This window comes from Mastomys coucha, unplaced genomic scaffold, assembly GCF_008632895.1.
Source record: "Mastomys coucha isolate ucsf_1 unplaced genomic scaffold, UCSF_Mcou_1 pScaffold17, whole genome shotgun sequence".
Lineage (NCBI taxonomy): Eukaryota > Metazoa > Chordata > Mammalia > Rodentia > Muridae > Mastomys > Mastomys coucha.
Window position 1 is genome coordinate 27,550,415 of NW_022196899.1, and position 8,037 is coordinate 27,558,451.

An 8,037-nucleotide genomic window follows, 5' to 3' on the forward strand; every position below is an offset into this window, starting at 1 on the left:
TGCACACATTGCTGGTAGGACCTGTCACTTGCACACATTGCTGGTAGGACCTGTCACTTGTACACATTTTAGTTCTGTAAAGAACTTCTAACCTGCTCTTTGTGTGAGGTACACATTTTTACGGTTTTGGTAATAGTGAAACAGTGATTTGAATAAGAAAAGGTCCCCATGGATTCATGTATCTGAACATTTGGTCCCAGCTGGTGGCACTGTTGTGGACGGAAGGGGAATAGAATCTTAGAGGCAGAGCCTTGAAAGAGGGGTTGGGCTTTGAGTTTTATAGCCTCACCTCTTCTTCCTCTCCCTCCCCTTTCCCCTCCCTCCCTGTTTCCTATATATAGATGAAATTGTGATCATCCAGTCTGCCCATGCCACTCGGACATGCCTTCCTTGCAGTAATGGATGCCATCTGTTTGGAGCACTAAACCAAAGCAAATTCTTCTGTTAAGTTGCTTTTTGGTCATATATGTTATCGCAGCAGAAGAGTAAACAACACAATGTAACAATACAAACGTAACAACACCATTCATTTGGAGTGACTGGTTCTAGTCATACTTAGGAGGAGAGGCTGGACAGAAATGTCAGTCAGGGACCTGGCAGAGTGTGGTAGGGTTGCAGTCTTGTCTGAAAACATTCATCTCCCAGAGAGAACTTTTCTTCTTGTGGGGGGGCTTCAGGAGCACCAGAGTCCTGAAGAGGCACAAGGCTAGATGTTTCCTAGGACACACTGATTAAAGATGAGAACACACTTGACTGATGCAGGGCCTAACTGAGTTCCTTCTTGTTGCTCCATATTGGATTCTTTCATAGTGATCCAAAAATGTAGACTGAGAGTTTTCAATAGAGTCTCTGTGAAACTGAAGACAAGAGAAAATGAAGCTCGAGGCACAGAACCACAAATCTGCACACATGATTTCAGCCCTGGAACAATGGTGTTTGGAAATTCCAAGCCTCATATATCAATTCATGTTTCTTTTGTGTACATTCACCTGAACTGTATACTTTGGCTCAACAACTTAAAATATACTGGCTAATATAAGAGATGCCATTCATTGACCACTTGATACATGGGTATTCTTCATGAATATTACCATGTTTTTAAATCTATGTTGCAGCCTAGGGAAGGAAATAGATAAGATCCCATATTTTATAAAAGGAGATGGCATGAATTAAAGAAGTGAAAGAAGATGGAAAAGTTAACTATTGAGTTTGGGAATGATACTCAATGTTTTGCTCAACTCCAAACCTATGCTCTTTCCACTCACTCCTTTTTGTGTTGTTGTCCTCCACTGTCCAAGAACAAATAGTTTCCTTGGGGCTCCGGTCCAGCTGGGAATACCTGGAGTATTACAGCTCGTAGAAGAGAAGTGAGGAGGTTTTGGCAGCCTGTGCAGGGGCAGGCAGCTGGGGTCCTGGGTCTCTCATCAGCTACTGCGGCAGCAATGCTCCCTGAGCCGGGCTACCAGGCAGGTCCAAAACCATTGGTGAATGCTTTGGGGGAGAGAGCTATTCCCCAAGTTATATACCAGTAAAGAAAGCCACTCTCAGAGGATCCTCAGTGAAACAACATGTGTGCTTTATTCCATGTGGACAGGGACTATATAACCATTAAGGAGTGGGGTGGGATTTAGAGATAGGTGTTTCCTATTGGCTGAGATTGAGATGTTAGTGATGCTATATTTGCATGGGGAAGGACTCAAGGTGCTAGTGACTGACTGCCCAGGGTCCTCACAGCAGGGTGTCTTGGTTACTTCCAGAGCAAGTACAGAAATGGGTAAGGAGCTGCTCGACTGCTGTGGATCTCAAAGTGTCTGAGATTCCTGGGGTCTGAGCTCACTCAGCCTCACCAGTTCTATCTGGTGGCACAGCCCACTTGTCCTGCAAGCCATGTTCCTCCCATGCATTTAAAATGCAACATTCCAGTTGAAAAATAGTAAAATAGTTTGAACTAAGGCAAGGATAATGAGAAGAGGAAAGAGATTCAAGAAATATCTAAGAAAGAGAAGCAATGGTTTTATTTTCCCCCAAGTTGTTTAAAACGTTGAGACAATTCTAAGAAACCTAAGAAGATTCTGCACTCAGGTTAACTTCAAAAACTAAGTGCTGGCTGGAAAGGAACAAGTCAAGTTTCTTCTTAAGTACTCATTGAAGCTCCAAGTGGAGCTAGCTCTCTGGTGGGATGTTAAGAACACCAGACTTTGGGTCTATAGAAGGTCACAGTAAATACACAGGCTTAAGAGCAATGTGTGGTACTGGTGTTTACAGCCTCTTAGGAGAGAAGATTGTTCACAGACGGCACATAATGTGAGACACAAGATAGTTCAAGACGGATAATCTCTGTCCTGAAACATTAGCACTGAAAGAGTAATCCTGGGGCTCAAGAGGTGGCTCAGTAATTAAGAGTTTTGTTCAGCTCCCAGAACCCATGTGGTAGTTCACCACCACTATAATCCAGTTCCAGGGGATCCAACACTTTTCTGGCATCTATGAACATCTGCACACACGTGGCATACATACATATACTCAAGGCACACACACATACACAAACATAAAATAAGTAAGTAAATAAATAAATATTAAGAAGGAAGCCTAGACCCTTGTGCATATGAGCCCCTCATCTTGGAATGCTGCTCCCCTCTGTCTGCCTGATGCTGAACATCCACTTGAAGTGACGCCGCTCAAGCACAGAATCTCTCTGAGACTTTGCTGGGTTTTTTTTTCATTCGTTTTTCTATCTTGTTAAACTATTTATTGTTTTAAATCAATGCACAAAGCACAGCCCTCTGTTTTTTATCCTCTAGTAGAACAGGGTATAATAGTCTTTGTTGTCTGCCCTCCAGATCTTTGTACAATATTACCATTATAGTTCCTAAAGATAGTTTATTTCATAGCACACTGGCATAGCACTTTGGGACCCAGAATGCAAATGTCACACTTCATACAGACCTGGGCCAAATGTTCACTCATTAATCTCCTAATCTTGGGCCTGGGCAGATTACCTAGGAGCTATGGCTTTCTTTTGTGTAATAAAATGGGGGTGGGCAATGATCTCCATACCAGAGCATTTTAAGGATAAGCAAAGATGATCATCAGATGTTGAAACGCTAGCCTAAGACAGTTACTGGATGCCTGCAAGTCTGAGTCAGCCCGACATCCAAATGGACTCCTGGGCCTTCAGCTCTCTAACTGAGAACATAGAGGGCTAGTGGTAACAGAGAACACAGAGGGCTAGTGGTAACCGAGAGCACAGAGGGCTAGTGGTGACCTTGGAAATGGAACTGACTTAACACTAAGGCACATGTCATAGAAAGCCAGACGTACGACTCTTGTCTCATTTGTTCTGCATTGAACACATCTCAAGATGAAACACTCTTATATAGGTCTCCTTATATAGGAGGAGTCCTGTGTTATGATGGGCTCTAAGTCCAGGAATGTGGAGACAACAAGCTCTCATTTACCATCCCCCCAATTCATCTGCCGCCCCAATGATTTGGTACACACACAATGTGTATGTGTGGATGTTTGTGTGTGTATGTGTGTGTATATATATAGCATAACTTGTATATTATATATGTAATCTATAATATATATATATATATATATATATCTCCAAATTGAGATCATTTTCAGGATGAAAATACTATTTAGAAAAATGTAGAATATTAAAGATATTGACATAGCTATAGGGTCAATTTAATATTAAGAGATTTCAAGATATACAGTTTTTCATTCAGTGATTTTACTAATGATTTATCCTAAGGAAGAAAACCAGAGTCTAATAGGCCACAAAATCAGATCCAGTTCTGCATATTTATTATGGTGAAAAAGTAGACACAACCTACATACTGTCCAGTAGGGCATGGCTCGACAGACGGTGGGGCAGCGGGCAACAGTCAGCCTACACAATCGTACTTATACATTCTGTACCAAGACAGAGGTGAGCGGCCACATGGCCTGGCTCACTGAGCAAAAGAGCCTGCGCCTAAGTTTCATCTCTGGGACCTGCAAGGTAAATGGAGCCAACTCCCACAAACTGCTTTCTGTAACACGAGGGACTTTTCCTGCGGAGACCTCACACACATGTCTACTTACCCCGGAAAGGGATCCACGGCAGACCAAAGCCCAGCTCTCGAACCAATGGGCCTTTGTTTGGGGTTGCTAACAGAAGGACAGGTAGGTAATTACTCAGGGACCAGGATTACTCCAAACAGCAGCTTCATCACCAAAGCTAATCCCGGCACAGGTGATGAATCCCAAAAATGGCAGCACTAAGGGCTCTGCACGCCCACGAGTCCAGGCGACTCCATAGCCCAAGACTCTTCTCTCTATCTCTGCCCTGCATCTTTTTTCTCCTGTGAAGCTGGGGAGGGGCCTTTGAGAGAGTGTACAGATTCTGCCTGTAAAATCTTGGACCCTCTGTTTACCTCCTGAGGCTCAGAGTCTCCCTTTCTCTCCTGGAGATGATGTTCATTTTGGACAAAACTGCTTTCCAGCATCCTCTGATCTCCACATTCAAAATGGCTTTCTTGTTGTAGGAAAATAAATAATTTCAAAAAGAAAACCACCCTCAAAAAAAGGACATGAAAATACATGCAACCTCATGTTCCATAGAAAATCAGCACATTTACACACAGTTTATAGATAATGCTGTGAAATGGATGAGTACATAAAAAACAAATTGAAAAACACAAATACTCCATCCACCCAGCTCCAACGTGCCACCACCACCCAGCCTTTTGTTTAGTTTCTATTAACTTTTTTCTGAAGTAGTTTTTATGTTTCCATACCTTATATGTTTAGTGTTTTGATTACTATTTGGCAGAGACTTTTTTTCCAATCAATTTGGTTTTTTAGATGCTTCTTGTACCCTGAACTCAAGCAATACGAATTTGGACCTGGCTGGGCAGTGGTGGCACAGGCCTTTAATCCCAGGGTTTGGGAGGCAGAGGCAGGCAGATTTCTGAGTTCGAGACCAGCCTGGTCTACAGAGTGAATTCCAGGATAGCCAGGGATATACAGAGAAACCCTGTCTCCAAAAAAAAAAAAAAAGAATTTGGACCTGTAAATTAAAGTGGAAAAATTAACAAGTTCCAAGAAAAATTAGAGATATTTTTCTTCTTTAGTAAATTTTATGCACATTTGGTAAATTTTAGTATTTTTATAATTAAAAATTTAATGATACACAGAGTCCAATAAGAGATCAAAAGGGTTTTCTTTTGAATCTGGTGTGTGTGTGTGTGTGTGTGTGTGTGTGTGTGTGTGTTTTGGTTTGGTTTTTTGTTAATGTTATTTGTTTATTTTAATCCACACACACCGGCATCCTTGTGATTAAACCATCTTCCTCCTTATTATGGGGTAGCTGGAGGAATACCCTAAGCCACAAAGAGTAAATGGGTAACTTCACAATGACTCAGCCGAGGAGGTCACTTGGAATTTGTCTCTTCTTGATCCACATTGTCAGCCACCCACCACTGAGAACCAGGATCCTTGAATCCACACATATCTGACATCCAGAGTAGGCCTAGCTCAGCTCCCTACTCCATCTCTAGTGAACCTTGAAGCCTGTACCTGGCCAGTAGCCTTCTGCCTCTGGTTCACATGGACCAAAAGGGTAAAATCCAACAAAACGGATCCTTCCAAGTTCAGTGAGAACTCCTGACCTGGCTCCTGACACATCATCTTATCATCTATTTACTGCTTCAGCCTCAAATCCCTCCTCCTTGTTACCGGATGCCCTGGCAAGTGGCAACAGTTGCTCCAGAAACTCCTAGAACATCCTGTGCTCTGGCTTAGGACAGAAGAGCCTTCACTTAGGACTCTCTTCCCTCTGCTCCTTAGTAGCAGCTTCTGGTCTCCAGAGCCTATCCCAGGCTCTGTAGTACAATCTGGTATCAGAAGATATGCTACAAGGATGATACAGAACTATGTAACAGCAACTATAGACTGCCCTGGTTGTCCTTTCCTCACTGTGTTTACTTACATGTTGATGTGTTTGACTGTTTTCTGTAAGTTGCATGCATAGCACCGCGCCTCATATACAGCCTGGGCTCTGCATTATGATGGGATGATTGTATGGTGTATGAATAAGAATCATTCAAGTATTGGTACAAAGGGCCTTTGTTTGTGGATGGAATTTAGTGATAGAGTACAGCCTAGCTCAACTAAAGCCCTGAGTCCCATGTCCAGTGCAATAAAGCCCCAACAGCACTGATGGAGGACAGGCACTGTTTGTGTCAGCACTGCAGAGGGACACATGCTATTGTATAGTGTTCTGACCAACCTGGAGATCAAGGCTTAACCTAGTAATGAAGTAAACCAACATTAATAAAAGAGTTTCCAGGGGGCTTTGAAATGTGCTGCCCATTGTTAAGTAAGTGGATGTATTTAGCAGACTTTGAAATCTCACTTTCTTGCCAGTGTTAGTTGTCTTTTCAGCAGGGAAGGTTGCCCCACAGGGACCCTCTTCAGACAAGAACCTACTGCTATGCACTATGGGAGGAAGACTCTCAGAACCACATAACTCTGACTGATGTGGACTGTTGTTCTTTGAATTTGCAGAGATGCCTGGGAGGGAGGGGGCACATATTAAACTATGGGAAAACATCATTAGCTCGACCTTTGTGAAGTCTGAATTGCCATCTCTTCAAATTTGGAGCAGAAGTAAGCCATGTCAGAAAATGCTGGTGCCTGAATATAGACACTAGATTCAAGGTCAGGAGACAAAGTTCAGATGTTCTTCTGGTTGGACCATTTCCCGGGCCTGCTTTCCTGGTTCTTAGAACAAGAAGGTCATGATAATGTCAGACACCTACCTTTGTATTGTAATCATGTCAAATTCTATGCTAATCATTTTTGTATCAGAGATACTTAAGCTGTGTCAAAGATTATCTAACATGAATGGGGGAAAAAGAAAACACATTTTAATTTCACAGCATCTAGATGGACATTTACACACCTGGAACCTATTTGATCCTCGCCCATGAAAATAAAAATAGTTAATTGGCTCTCTTCTAGACATTCTTCTTCAATACCTAGGGCCATTTCTTCTCTCCCTTCCCCGTAAGGAAGTGAGATAAAAAAAAATTAATGGATGTACAAGTACGAAGATACCATGGTATTAGGTCCTCTGCATCTAACAAAAAGCTGGTTCTGCGACTGCGGCACACACACGCTGTAGACACATCTGGCTTACTTGAGTTCACAATGGAGCCTTATGAATCCCGCTAAAAAGCACTGTTTGTACAAATGCAAATACTGTCCCATCTGTTCAGAATTTTTTTTTCCTTCGGTAGCTTTTGTTCCAGCGTGGTAAAAGCGTGCTTCTTTACCCTCAAGTGCTCGTGCTGATGGGGAGTGAAGTAGAGGAGGAGGGACGAGCATCCATTATCAAACAAATACAGGGGCTTTTCAGCAAGTCATCATAGACAACGTTGCCTTTTTCTTTGGCATTGACTTGAAAGTGGTTTGTGCTCATGCAAATAAGACAAACAGGTGGATAAGAAAGAAACACATAAGTGCTCCATGCGCTGAAGTTGGCTTTGTATGCGGCACACGGCAGTTGGCCTGTAAATCTTGTACTTTCGGCTCTCCTCTCTGAGCAGGGAGGGCAGCGGCCAGGCTGTTCGGCAGCCTTTTTAGATTTCCTCATTATGGTCTAAATCCTGATAAGTTGAACAGAAAAATTTACTTCTGCCTCACAGTTTCTTAAATATCTGACTTGTGGCGTGGGAACACCGCTGTAACCCAGGCCAAGCTGCCAAGAAAACTTAGCCCCCAGGCTTCTGAAAACAGTGACTTTCAAGGGCTTCTTACTTGCGGGGACTTGCAGATGGGAGGGAAAGTGTCCCCTCCCAGCTCTGTCTTCAGATGCTTACAGGTTCCCTTCACCCAAAGATGAACGATTCCTGACAACACTTATAAGATTTCAGGAAAAACGGACAATTGCATACATGCTCTACAAGATGTCGGTAGCCGAGCCCAGAGGGGGAGACCCCCAGAGAACCGCTTCAGTCCACACGCAGAGGAGCCCTGGGCCTG

The 8,037-nt window shown here is 43.0% G+C and overlaps 1 long non-coding RNA gene across 1 annotated transcript in view; it reads left to right on the forward strand.

Annotated features, from left to right (window-relative positions):
• The window catches only part of LOC116094788, a 2,817-nt gene extending 2,292 nt beyond the window's left edge, over positions 1–525 (forward strand). The window contains exon 2 of the long non-coding RNA XR_004120313.1: positions 342–525. This is a non-coding gene — a long non-coding RNA (uncharacterized LOC116094788). The remainder of the gene's footprint in view (positions 1–341) is intronic.
• Positions 526–8,037: the final 7,512 nt, after the last annotated feature.